General features: G+C 47.3%; 1 protein-coding gene across 1 annotated transcript in view; it reads right to left on the bottom strand.

Annotated features, from left to right (window-relative positions):
• Positions 1 to 14673, bottom strand: part of KCNH2 (potassium voltage-gated channel subfamily H member 2) — a 439418-nt gene that overhangs the window by 122393 nt on the left and 302352 nt on the right. The gene's annotated exons all lie outside the window — the stretch shown is intronic.

Here is a 14673-nt window from a genome sequence, read left to right as displayed (position 1 = left end):
AAGCATAGTAAAACTTGCCCTCCATATCATGGCCTCTGTACTAACGAGGATGTTAATTCAGAAATATTTAACATCCATGACAGCTGCAGCACAAAATCTCCCAAGCTAAAAGGCTCCAGGTGAAAGGGCTAGTTAATACAGGGCCCTTCCTCTCCTCAAACACCAGGCATAAAAAAGTTCTCTCTACAGCCCTTCCCTCAACTAAACCACCATCAGCACCCCTATCCCTGCAATGCATCCTCTCTGATAGATATATCCTTCCCCCATCCCACAGGGCATCCCTCCAAAAGACAACTTTCCCTCACGACAGACATCCCCCTGATAGGCATCCCCCAAATGACAAAAGATTCCCCACCTACTCGTCCACCCATCACAGCCCTTCTGCTAGCACCACTGCCGCTGGTGAACAATGCCACTACTTGCACCTCACTCCTTCACCTAGTGTTGTCGTTCTCTGGTGCCAGTGGTGAAAGAAAGACTCTGCCACCCCCCCCCCCCGCCTATGAAGATCCAGCCCCTCCAGGATGGTAAGATATTTGCTGACAGGTGGGCAGCAATTTTATCATGAGGAAAGATGCCTGTTGGGCTACCAGGGGGACATGAGAACTGCCTTTAAAGAAGGAAGATGCCTTTTGGGGGATGTCCCACAGGGATTGATGGTATTCAAGAGGAGGGCTCACTATTTTTTGTTGCTATGGATGGTGGAGACACTAATCCCCCTTCTTAACCAGCCCAGAGATAAAGGGTGGGTAACATAGGGGATTTCAGGCTGCAGTGTGCACAGAAAAAATTGAACACTTGGTCCAAGGTGGATTTTCAATTTTTGCTTATACTGGTCTATGGCAACACTATGACTGCACGGCTGATTACCATACTATTTCACAGGGGACCAATAAACCCTCATTTGCATATGAGGCTCTCTCATTTACCTGCAGATAAGCACTAATCAGGTTACTGTTTTGGGGAACTGTGTAAATGTGCATATTAAGGCCTTACTGCATAACATCCTTTTCTAGCATGCACAAAACGCCCTTATCATACATGTTAAGCTTTATCGCATACATCCCATAGAGATTAAAAAAACAAAACAAAACTGAACCTGACTAAAAAAGGCTCAAAGGCGAGCAAGATGGCTGACAAAAATGGGCATGCTCAAAAAGGCAGAGGTAGTAGTCTAGCTGGACATCATCCAGTGATGATGGATAAAGTAAAAACTGAAGGGCAGTGGGTCTGGTGGTACACGAGAAATCCCTCTGCATGCTCACAAAATGTACTAGCAAGCTCTGGAAGACGACCTGTTTGCTAGCACGAGGCAAAGTCACATGACCCCCCTCTGGAAGGCCATTGCTCCTGCTCGCCACTGGAGAAAATATGTTTCATAAGATGTCCCTTGGAATTGAGGAAAACCCAGATTTGATCAGCGAGATTGTGTCCTTGGTTTTAAACACACTTCAAGAACTCAGAAATTCTGAAAAGGAACATTACGTCCCAAAACCCTGGCATGCATCCTAGAATAACTTAATGGCACAGAAACATGAAATATGATGGCAGATAACTTAGTCTGCTCAATTTATTTCCTGTTACAATGCCACAGACCCCAATTAATCTAGTGCTTCCCTTCACTTTTTTAGGCAACTAAAAATCCTCTGTGCTTGTCCCACGCCTTCTTGAATTCAGTTACCGTATTTGTATTTCCCTCTTGCTCCACCAGCAATGCTGGCCTGGGATAGTCTGAGCTCACTAGATCTCAGAAAGTACACAGGGTCAAACCTGGATGGGGGAAACCACCTAGGAAGATCAGGTGCTATGGGCTACAGAAGGCAATGGAAAACATCTGCAGTATTTGACCAAGAAAAGGCCCCATGATGAAGCTGTGATTACCCAACTGACAGCACTCAGAAGTGGGTAGAAAAAGTGATAGGACGAACAAACCGACCTCTGTTGGGAGACTGTTCCATGCATTCACTAACCTTTCTCTTAAGAAATATTCTCAAATGATTACTTCTGAGTCTAACCCTGGGAGTCTCATATCATAATCTCTTCTTCTAGAATATCCTTTCCACTGAAAGATGTTTCCTTTTTCTGCATTATTTATGCCTTTGAGGTCTTTGAACAGGACCGGGGAGGGAGGGAGGGGGATGAAGGTCAGCCATGGCTGGCCTGGATCACCCTTTTGCCACTGGGGTCTTCTCCATTCCTCTTTCCAGGGATCTGCAGGGGGCCCTGCTGACCTTCTCCAAGCTGCAGCATATGGCAGCAATAGTGGGGCAGACGATGTGAGCCCCAAAGACAGAAGAGGTGCTGGGCTGGCAGCTGGTGTCGGCTGGGCATGGCAGTGGTAGCACAGGAGCACACCCCTACCCCTCCACTGCTGGACTGATGTTTGCAGCAGCGTGGTGCATCCCCTGCAGGCTGGTGCCCGGAGAGTTGCCTGTCTTGCCAGCCCCCGATGACGGCACTGTATTTCAATGTCTCCATTGTATCCCTCTCCTCCTCTAGGGAACACATATTGGGCCATCTCCAGAGCTGGTACTTCTATCAGGCAAACTGGGCGGTCGCCTACAGCACTAAAATTTTGGGGGCGGCAAAATCCTGCCAGCACAAGGCCCAGAAGGGTGCTTTGTCAGAGCTAATACTGCCAAATGAGGGAGAGCTGTGCTGGAGCCACTGCTGTGGACAGGAGCGAGTGCTGTGCTGGAGCTGGCGCCAATAGTTAAGTTGGGGGTGGAGATATATGACAAGGTTCATCTAGGGAGCCAAATACTCTTGCACTGGCCCTGGCCATCTCTACATTGTCTCTATCCTTTTGGAGGAATGGCCTCCAGGATTGGCCACAACACTCCACACAAAGTTTCACTCATATGTTTCTGTACAAGTGCAGTACCTGTACATGTACCTTACAGCCTCAGCCTTGTTCTAAGCATTGGGGATTTGTTTTCCTGTTTTATTCATGCCAGTCTTGCTGTTTGGCTTAGTTTTTTGTTTTGTATTGTTTCTTGGCTTTTATAACAGCAATGTTAAGCTTTTTCATTTTTCAAAATTTTTTTTAAGTTCATTAATGTACATTTTTGGTAAAGTATTTTGGATAAATAAATACACTACAGTTTGTCTGTCTTTAAAGGGAGTGCAGTAACGCTGATAAAAATACAAGTTTATTAATCCCCAAGTATGTTTACAACTAAAAACATTTTTTCAGGGCATAAATAAACATGGGGATGAATATGAGTCACTGATAGAGTGTATCTGGATCTTAGGAAATTAAACAGTCATGGGATAGGGGGCAATGTCCTATTGTGGATTGGGAACCGGTTAAAAGATAGAAAACAGAGAGTAGGGCTAAATGGTAAATTTTCCCAATGGAGAAAGGTGAATAGCGGAGGGCCCCAGGGATCTGTTCTGGGGCCGCTGATTTTTTACATATTTATAAATGACCTAGAAATGGGAACAAGGAAGGTGATTAAATTTGCCGATGACACATTATTCAAAATTGTTAAATCACAGGAGGTTTGAGAGAAATTGCAAGACGACCTTGCAAAACTGGGAGATTGGGCATGCAAATGGCAAATTAAATTTAAATGTGGACAAGTGCAAAGTGATGCACTTAGGGAAGAGTAACCCAAATTACAGCTACATATGCAAGGTTCCACATTAGGAGTCACCACTCAGGAAAAGGATCTAGGTGTCATCGTTGAAAATACTTTGAAAACTTCTGCTCGGTCAGCAGCAGCAGCAGCAGCAGCTGCCAAGAAAGCAAATACAATACTAGGAATTATTAGGAAAGGGATGGAGACTAAACAGAGAACATCATAATGCCTCTGTATCACTCCATGGTGTGACCTCATCTTGAGTATTGGGTTCAGTTCTGGTCACCACATCTCAAGAAAGATCTAGCAGAATTAGAAAAGATACAAAGAAGGGCAACCAAAATGATAAAGGGCTTGGAATGATTCCCCTATGAGGAAAGGTTAAGGAGGTAAGGATCTTCAGCTTAGAGAAGAGATGACTGAGGGGAGATATGATAGATATCTATAAAATAATGAGTGGAATGGAACGAGTAAACGTGAATCGGTTGTTTACTCTTTTAAAAAGTACAAAGACTAGAGGACACACAATAAAGTTACTAGGTGATACATTAAAAACTAATAAGAGAAAATATTTTTATTCAATGGATAATAAATCTCTGGGATTCGTTGAAAGAGGATGTGGTGAAAGCTGTTTGTGTATTTGTGTTTAAAAAAGGTTTGGATAAGTTCCTGATGAAAAAGTCTATTAACCATTATATTAAGGCAGAGTTGCAGAAATCCATCGCTTACCTCTGGGATAAGCAGCATGATATCTATTTACCCCTTAGGATCCTGCCAGGTACTTGCGACCTGGCTTGATCATTATTAGTAACAGAATACTGGGCTTGATGGACCTTTGGTCTGACCCAGAATAGCAAGTCTTATGTTCTCATTTAAATGCATGCAAGTCTGATATACTGACACAACAAAATATGAAATTTTTTTAGGGGGTGTAGATTTTCTGTAGCTACTGTATATATTTTTCTACATTATGTAATGCAGACTGATGACATAGGCTCTCTTTTTTCTTTACTAAGTGCAATTATTAAAGTTAACATTGTTTTTGTTAGGATTCGTGGACCCTTGGCCCGAGGTGATGGTTGTTCGCCTGAGGGGTGGAGCCCCACAGGCCCACAGCATTGGGAGGTGAGGACAGCTGTAGCAGAGAACAAGGTAATAGTGCAGTAGAGAGAATGTCCTGCGCCACTACCACATGATCACAGGCAAGCCCAGAGCTGTGCCGTGAGGCAGACCCCGAGGAGCGGAGAGCGCAAGGACAAGGTCTCCTGTAGGCGAGTTGCAGAGACTGTCCCGAGGGACGGGACAGCGTAGTGATCAGAGTCTCTGGTATGATGACATAGGGGCTGCCCCGAGGAGCGGGGAAGCACAGAGTCAGTCTTGGCTGTAGTGATGTAGGCTACTCCGCGGTGCGGGGAAGCGGGAACAAGTCACTCATACAGAGACATAGGCACTGCCCCGAGGAGTGGGGAAATGTGGAGCAAGCGGCTGATGTAAGGACATAGGCACTGCCCCGAGTAGCAGGGAAGTGTGAGGTAAGTCGCTGGTGCAGATACTTAGGCACTGCCCCGAGGAGCGGGGAACTGCAGAGCAAGTCACTGATGTGGAGACGTAGGCATTGCCTCGAGGAGCAGGGAACTGCAGAGCAAGTCACTGATGTGGAGACGTAGGCATTGCCTCGAGGAGCGGGGAACTGCAGAGCAAATCACTGATGTGGAGACGTAGGCACTGCCCTGAGGAGCGGGGAACTGCAGAGCAAATCACTGATGTGGAGACGTAGGCATTGCCTCGAGGAGCGGGGAACTGCAGAGCAAGTCACTGATGTGGAGACGTAGGCATTGCCTCGAGGAGCAGGGAACTGCAGAGCAAGTCACTGATGTGGAGACGTAGGCACTGCCCTGAGGAGCGGGGAACTGCAGAGCAAATCACTGATGTGGAGACGTAGGCATTGCCCCGAGGAGCGGGGAACTGCAGAGCAAGTCACTGATGTGGAGACGTAGGCATTGCCCCGAGGAGCGGGGAACTGCAGAGCAAGTCACTGATGTGGAGACGTAGGCAGCACTGCCCCGAGGAGCGGGGAACTGCAGAGCAAATCACTGATATGGAGACGTAGGCATTGCCCCGAGGAGTGGGGAACTGCAGAGCAAGTCACTGATGTGGAGACGTAGGCACTGCCCTGAGGAGCGGGGAACTGCAGAGCAAATCACTGATGTGGAGACGTAGGCATTGCCCCGAGGAGCGGGGAACTGCAGAGCAAGTCACTGATGTGGAGACGTAGGCATTGCCCCGAGGAGCGGGGAACTGCAGAGCAAGTCACTGATGTGGAGACGTAGGCAGCACTGCCCCGAGGAGCGGGGAACTGCAGAGCAAATCACTGATATGGAGACGTAGGCAGAACTGCCCCGAGGAGCGGGGAACTGCAGAGCAAATCACTGATGTGGAGATGTAGGCATTGCCTCGAGGAGCGGGGAACTGCAGAGCAAGTCACTGATGTGGAGACGTAGGCAGCACTGCCCCGAGGAGCGGGGAACTGCAGAGCAAATCACTGATATGGAGACGTAGGCATTGCCCCGAGGAGTGGGGAACTGCAGAGCAAGTCACTGATGTGGAGATGTAGGCATTGCTTCGAGGAGCGGGGAACTGCAGAGCAAATCACTGATGTGGAGACGTAGGCATTGCCCCGAGGAGCGGGGAACTGCAGGGCAAGTCACTGATGTGGAGACGTAGGCATTGCCTCGAGGAGCGGGGAACTGCAGAGCAAGTCACTGATGTGGAGACTTAGGCAGCACTGTCCCGAGGAGCGGGGAACTGCAGAGCAAATCACTGATGTGGAGACGTAGGCATTGCCCCGAGGAGCGGGGAACTGCAGAGCAAGTCACTGATGTGGAGACGTAGGCATTGCCTCGAGGAGCGGGGAACTGCAGAGCAAGTCACTGATGTGGAGACGTAGGCATTGCCCCGAGGAGCGGGGAACTGCAGAGCAAGTCACTGATGTGGAGACGTAGGCATTGCCTCGAGGAGCGGGGAAGTGCGGAGCAAGTTGTTGTTCCCTGTACGTACCAGGATCAGTCCAGACAGTAGGGTTATTCCTCCCTTCCAGCAGGCGGAGTCAGAGGTCAAAGTTCTAAGCACCTCCCATATCCCAGGGAGCCTCCTGCAATCCTCCAGTATTCCTCTGACTCCAGCAGGTGAAGGAAGACATCCCCTGCGGTCCTGTTACTTTAGTCAGCTGAGTAAATTTACCTTTATTTCCAGTCAAGGGATTTTTGTTCCTGGCTGATCTTTGACTAGATCTTCTTGTGTTTAAAAAAATAAATAAATAAAATTATTTTATTTAATTGATGCTGTGTCTATAAGCCTTGTCACCCAGAAGACCCCTATCATTCCCGGGTAAAAGGGGGGGATTTACTGGTGGGCCGGTCCCTCCCCCCTTCTGTGCCAGAGAAGTTTTATGCCTCTGAAGGGAGCTTAATGGTTTATTATATTCCAGGGAGGTTGTCATTCCCCTGAAGAGAAAGCTCCATTAACTGTGTGATAAATACATTTAAATTAAGCAAAAGACTATTAATTCCAAGGCAAAATAAAAAAATTTATTAAGACACAAGCAATGTTTTATTTCAGACTTTTCTTTTTCAGAGCTTGTAGTTTTCTTCTTTCTGTTATGCCGCAGCGCTCTCGGTGTTCTGCCTGTGGAGAGCTGGCAGCGCGGCTCTCCAGAGACAGTCTCTGTTTTCGCTGCATTTCTGGCGGCGAAGGGCCGTCAGAACTGCCTCTTGCAGGCAGAAAACGGCCGTTGCCGCGAACGCGCGATTCAAATTTTTCTCTACCCATTCCCTTGCCTTGGCCAGCCCTGTCCCTGAATTGTGCGGGAGCGGCGGCCATTTTGAGTTTACCCGACAATCGCGGTGGCCCGTGGTCTGGGGGAGGGGAACTACTTGAGGGATTATCTCCTCCTGCTTTAAGTCCAGAGCATTCTAATTTTCAAGAAAATGAAACTATTCAGTCTCCTTTACCCCCGGGGGGGGTGTGTGTGTGTGTTTTAAAACAACCATTTTCATCACAATTAATTTTATTAATGCGTAAGGCATATTTGGAGGCTGCAGCAGATGCAGAAGGTAATCAGCCACTTCCTGCTAAGATTCCCAAACATAGAGAGGAACCTATTTCACATCTGCTTTCTGTAAATCAGGATCCTGACTTACAAGACCCTCTCCTGGGAGCCTCGGCTGATACGGTAGATGAGGGGTTTATGGAATCAGCTCTGGTGGAAGGGGATGATCCCCAAGTACTGCGATTGTTTCGCAAAGAGAAGTTAGATCCTCTTATTCCTTTTGTCCTAGAGGAGCTTGCAATTCCAGCGCCACAGCCAGTGGCGGACTTCACTCCCGGAGATCCTGTTCTTGCAGGGCTTAGGGCCCCACCTAAATCTTTCCCTTTTCATACTAAGCTTTTTCAATTGCTTACTCGAGAATGGGATGTTCCAGAGGCTGGTCTTAAAGTTACTAGGGTCATGGATAAACTCTATCCACTCCCACAAGAATTTCTGGACTTGCTGAAGGTTCCTCAAGTGGACTCTGCAGTTTCTGCCATTGCTAAACACACCACAATTCCAGTCACGGGAGGCACGGCTCTCAAGGACTTTCAGGATAGAAAACGTGAAGTTCTTCTTAAACGTATCTTTGAGGTATCCGCCTTAGGAGTACGGGCAGCGGTGTGCAGTAGTCTAATGCAGAGGGCCACCCTTCGGTGGGTCCAACAGTTACTTACCTCTCAGGACTTACCGTTGGCAGAACTTGAGCAAGCCAATCGTTTGGAATCGGCGGTAGCATATACGGCTGATGCGTTATATGACCTATTACGTACTTCTTCTCGTACAATGGCTTCTGCAGTTTCGGCAACTTCCAAATCTCGCTTGGGTTCTTTTCCATTTAAAGGATCCTTGCTCTTCGGGAAAGAGTTGGAGCAGCTCATTAAGGATTTGGGAGATAATAAAGTTTATAAATTACCAGAGGATAAACCTCGTTCCTATCGTTCTTTCAGTACCTTTAGAGGCCGTTTTCGGGGCCAGAGACGATTCCGAACTGGTAGAACTCCATTTCTTCTACACGCCAACAGCCTTCCAGGGCCCAGGTATGGGCCCATTCCTTTCGTGGGAGACGGCCTCTCCGTACTAACAGCTCCCAATCTTTTCCATCCTCCAAATCTCCTCAATGAAGGTGTGCCGGCCCATTCCTTGGTGCCAGAGATAGGAGGACGTCTCTCTCGTTTTCACAAGGAATGGGTCAAAATTACCTCAGACCATTGGGTCCTCAATATTGTAAAACAAGGCTACGCTTTGGATTTTTCCCACCCGTTACAGGATCTTTTCCTAGTATCTCCAAGCGGTTCTCTTCTAAAGCAGCAACTTGTACGTCAAACCTTACATCGTTTGCTGGATCTAGGAGCTACTGTTCAGGTCCCTCAGTCCCAATATCAGACCGGTCGTTACTCCATTTATTTCATTGTTCCCAAAAAGGAAGGAACATTTCGTCCAATCTTGGACTTGAAGGCAGTAAACAAGTCACTTCGGGTTCCTCGTTTCCGCATGGAGACCTTGAGATCAGTCATTGCGGCCGTCCACAAGAACAAATTTTTGGCCTCTTTAGATCTGTCCGAAGCTCATCTTCATATCCCGATTCAGGAGTCCCACCAGAGATATCTCCATTTCATGGTGTTGGGCGAACACTATCAGTTTCGGGCCCTCCCTTTCGGTCTAGCAACTGCGCCTCGAGTATTTACCAAGGTGATGGTGGTAGTTGCAGCAGCACTCAGACGGGAAGGGATTTTAGTTCATCCCTATCTCGACGATTGGCTCATCTGAGCGAAGTCACAAACTCTTTGCAGACTAGCAATCCAGAAGGTTCTGCATCTTCTTCATATCCTTGGTTGGGTAGTCAACTTCAAGAAAAGTCATCTAATCCCGACACAAGTCTTACAGTTTTTGGGGGCTCAATTTGATACGGCTGTGGGAAAGGTTTTTCTTCCACAGGACCGGATGCTCAAATTGATGTCGTAAGTTCGTCGCCTTTTGGTTCTAAATTTACCCACGGTATGGGATTATTTACAAGTTCTTGGTTCTATGGCATCTACTCTGGATATGGTCCTCTGGGCTTCTGCACATCTAAGACCTTTGCAAAGGGCGTTGCTTTCCAGGTGGGACCCCAAGTCAGAGGAGTTTCATCTTCCTCTACCACTTCTGGAGCCAGCTCGGTCCAGTCTAAATTGGTGGTTGGTACCACGTCACCTGCAGAAGGGGATGGACCTGGAGCCTCCTCAGTGGATATTAGTGACAACGGACGCCAGCCTTTTTGGTTGGGGAGCTGTATGCCATTCGCAATTGACACAAGGTCAGTGGATGGCTTCGCAAGCCAAGTGGTCCATCAATTGTTTGGAAACCAGAACGGTACGACTAGCACTCTGCAGATTTCTACCACTTATTCAACATCAGTCGGTGAGGGTTCTCTCCGACAATGCCACGACGGTAGCGCACATCAACAGGCAAGGCGGCACGAAAAGTCGTTCCGTCGCCATAGAAGCAGACATGCTAATGACCTGGGCAGAATCTCATCTATGCCGTCTAGCGGCATCGCACATAGCAGGCGTAGACAATGTTCAGGCGGACTTTCTCAGTCGCCAGTATCTAGATCCCGGAGAATGGGAACTTTCCTGGGAGGCAATGAGCATACTCACCCGAAGGTGGGGGACACCCAGGCTAGATCTGATGGCTACCCGTGTCAATGTGAAAGCGGCTCGGTTCTACAGTCGAAGGAGAGAACACGGAGCGGAAAGGGTGGATGCCCTGGTTCTCCCTTAGCCCAAAGACATCCTTCTCTATGTGTTTCCACCATGGCCACTAATAGGGAAAGTGGTGAGACGCTTAGAATCTCACGAAGGTCTGGTGATTCTCGTCACTCCGGAATGGCCTCACAGACCATGGTATGCGGATCTCATCAATTTAGCGGTCGACGGTCCCGTCCGCCTAGGTCACCTTCACAACTTCCTTCGACAGGGTCCAGTATATTTCGACCAGGTGGTTCACTTTTGTCTAGCGGCCTGGCTTATGAAAGGAGGCAATTAAAAAAGAGAGGCTACCCAGACTCAGTCATCACCACCATGCTTAGTTCGAGAAAACCTTCTACTTCTCTTACCTATGTTAGAGTATGGAAGGTATTTGATACTTGGTGAAATACATCCGGCTTGTCTCTGCGCAGAGCTACAGTCGTGGACATTTTGGCTTTCTTACAAGACGATTTAAAAAAGGGTCTGGCTTATAATTCGCTCCGCGTCCAAGTTGCTGCAATAGGCTGTTTGCGAGGTAAGGAAAATGGTGTGTCTGTCACTATGCATCCAGATGTTGTCCGTTTTCTCAAAGGAGCCAAACAAACATTTAAACCACCAATTTGGGCTCTCTGTCCATCGTGGAATCTGAATTTGGTTCTTCGTAGTCTTTGTGTTCCTCCTTTTGAACCCCTTAAGTGAATAACTTTGAAGGACTTAACACTCAAGGCAGTGTTTCTCATATCAATTTGTTCTGCTAGACATATTTCAGAGATTCAGGCATTGTCTTACCGTGAGCCTTTCTTGAGAATTTCAGATACAGGTATATCATTGCGCACAATACCATCCTTTTTACCCAAAGTGGATTCCTCTTTTCATCTCAATCAGTCTGTTGAATTGCCAGCCTTTCCAGATTTGGATAAATCTTCTCCTCAATCATGAGACTTAAAAAGGCTTGATGTCCGTCGAGTGCTCTTACATTACTTAGAAATCACTAATGTTTTTCGTCTTTCGGACCACCTTTTTGTTCTATGGAGCGGCACTAAGAAGGGCTATCAGGCTTCAAAAGCTACCATTGCACGGTGGTTGAAGGAAGCCATTGCTTCGGCATATATTTGTAACGGTCGCCCAATTCCTGATGGTCTTAAGGCGCATTCGATACGATCTCAGGCGGCTTCTTGGGCCGAGAGTCATTGTGTTTCACCTCAGGAAATTTGTAGAGCGGCCACTTGGAAATCTTTGCACACTTTTGCCAAACATTATCGTTTGGACGTTCGCGCTCCAGACGTCGACTCTTTCGGAAGTAGTGTGCTGAGGGCGGGACTCTCCGGATCCCACCCCATTTAGGGCAGCTTGGGTACATCCCTACAGTCTGGACTGATCCTGGTACATACAGGGAAAGGAAAATTAGTTCTTACCTGATAATTTTCGTTCCTGTAGTACCAAGGATCAGCCCAGAAGCCCGCCCAGTTTTTTTCCGGAGAGTCCGCTATTGACTACTGTTTATTTCTTAGCTTGATTTCCTTTTTATCTTTTTCCTATGCAATGATTTAAGAAGCTCTGAAGATTGTTACGTTTTTTGTTCTTGTTATGTATTTGTTCTATTTATATATATAGTTGATCTAGTCATTGATTATCCTTCTTCATGAGTCTCTGCTTTGTTATTCAAAATACTGGAGGATCGCAGGAGGCACCCTGGGATATGGGAGGTGCTTAGAACGTTGACCTCTGACTCCACCTGCTGGAAGGGAGACAAAACCCTACAGTCTGGACTGATCCTTGGTACTACAGGAACGAAAATTATCAGGTAAGAACTAATTTTCCTATGTAGAGACGTAGGCACGGCCCCGAGGAATGGGGAGGTGCACGGCAAGGCACTGGTGCAAGGCAGTTCTCGGGGTAACCCCGAGGAGTGGGGAGACCAGCAGGCAGGACCTCTGGAGAGGAGCAGGGATCACCCCGAGGAGCGGGGAAGTCTGGAGACAAGTCTCCCAGGAAGCACACGAAGGGTCCTTGAGGAGCGGGTACCCAAGCCAGAGTCCAGAACCGTAGGTAGAGACACGAGTCTGACACCGACGTCCAAGGAGACAGGAACAAGCACCAGTAGCGAAGGATCTCGTTGCCAAGTCGATTAGTGTAGGGCCAGGGAGATGCTTATAAATCCTAGCTTGTGATATCATCACTCGGGGATGCCCCTGAGGTTCCCGCCATGGCGTCTTCAAAGAGAAGCTCGATGGCGCACGCGCATGCCTAGGAAGGCCTGGTGGAGGCATGGAGGTCGCCCGGAGAAGAGAGTAGGGCAGCACATGACGTGAGTTGAGTCGGCCGCCCGCAGCCAACGGTCATAACAGTTTTAAAGATACCACGGAACCAAAAACACACAAAAGTAAAATTTAAAACTCCTGTGTGTGCACACGTGTGGGCGTTTGCCGATGAACGCACATGGACGCGCTTTTATAACATACGCGCGTATATGCATGCGTGTTATAAAATCGGTTATCTGCGCATACATGCGCACATGATTTTATATTGATGCGCGTGTGCGCGAATGCCATCTCGAATGTGTAAATTTGGGGAATTTTAGTAGGTACTCGCAGAGATACAATACTTTTTCCAGTTTGCTCCCAGTTTGCCCCAGTAAAGGAGAGGATTTCCTAAACCTCCTAGCTAACTTGCCTCCCTTTCACCCTATTACCCCCCGACCTTAAAACCCCACTAACTAGCGTATTTTTTTTTGTTACATGACTTACACGTTGTCCATAGCGGAAGTAAAGCTATGCGGTAGGGAACCCCAGTGCGTGCTTGTGCACGTAAATACTTACGCACTGGATTCATGCTACAGACCCGGCCTGCCCATGTCCCGCCCATGCTCCACCCAGACCATGCCCACGCCCCTCCCCTTTTGGTGAGAAACATTTTTATGCGTGTACTGGGACATACACACGGACCCGCGCTGGGTTTTAAAATCCACGCAGCGCGTACCAAGCCGAGTCATGAGCATATCTCCCGGCTTTGGCATGCATAGGGCTTTTAAAATCAACCAGACGGAACAGATTTAGTAAGCTGAAAGTTTCTCCCATTTTGCACCTGGAGAACCTTTAGTCAGAGGTGGCCAGCTCTGGTCCTCGACAGCCACAAACAGGTCTAGTTTTCAGAATATCCACAATGAATATTCATGAGAGAGATTTGCATGCACTGCCACCATTGTATGAAAATCTATCTCATGCATATTCATTGTGGATATCCTGAAAACCAAGCCTGTTTGTGGCTCTGCAAGATAGGTGTTGGCCACTCTGCTTTAGCCACGCTTAAGCACAGTAACTGATTTTGGTCTACACTAGCTAAACCCAACTGAGGTTGCCTCGTTATTGAACACTCTTGCTTACTTAAAGTGCCTAAAAGAATGCTTGTTTTGTTTTGCTTTCCAGATAAAACTCTTAACATAAATGTTTGCATTTTAAATGCAAAATTATTTTCAAGGTCCTGACTACGCATGCTAGCAGACCACTGGAAAAACAATGAGTTGCTGTTCAGTTACTCATGATTCCCCCACAGAAACACATACATACCAATTTCCTGTCTCTTTCCCTAGCCTGCTCCCTACATCCATCTCTGGCATGAACAGAGGAAAGGAGATAAGCAGTCTGATTCTAGGACATCTTCTAAAGTAGCCCCTCTTCCTTTCTGCAGTCTATCCTGTCAGAAATTTACAAAATGCTTCCCCTATTGGGAGTAAATATGCTGGCAGGCACATCCCTCGACCATCAATATAATTAACCATACCAACATTCTTCTAACTTCAAGCAGGCTCTCTGGAGAAGCTACCCCAACGCAAACCAACTGCAGACGTTTCTCTAATCGCCAGAGCAGCGTTATCCATCCACAAGTCAAAACAATTCAGATTCATTAAAGTAGATTACAGGAGAAAACAAATACCTTGCAACAATACAGCATCTAGTATGGCTGGAGCCAATCTGGACGTTCCTGTCCATATCATCCTCAAGAATATCAGTACGTGGAGGTCACTTGTCACAACATCAGTGAGCGACAAAAATAACTAGCCAATTGCAGCAATTTATTTTTAAACACATTTTCAACCTAACCTAAATGACTAGATTTTCAGCTTTAAAATGTCCTTAAATCCAGCCGGTCCAAATTTGTATGGTTAGATTTAGGCTTCTTATTTGTGCGAGCAGGAATGAGTGGATAAACTTAGCCGGTTAGTGATGAAAATTAGTCTAACCAGCTGAGTTGTAAGCCTGCCCCAGGAACACCT

The sequence above is a fragment of the Rhinatrema bivittatum genome, chromosome 2 (assembly GCF_901001135.1).
Source record: "Rhinatrema bivittatum chromosome 2, aRhiBiv1.1, whole genome shotgun sequence".
NCBI classification, from domain to species: Eukaryota; Metazoa; Chordata; class Amphibia; order Gymnophiona; family Rhinatrematidae; genus Rhinatrema; species Rhinatrema bivittatum.
This window is presented reverse-complemented; position numbering and strand designations above follow the sequence as displayed.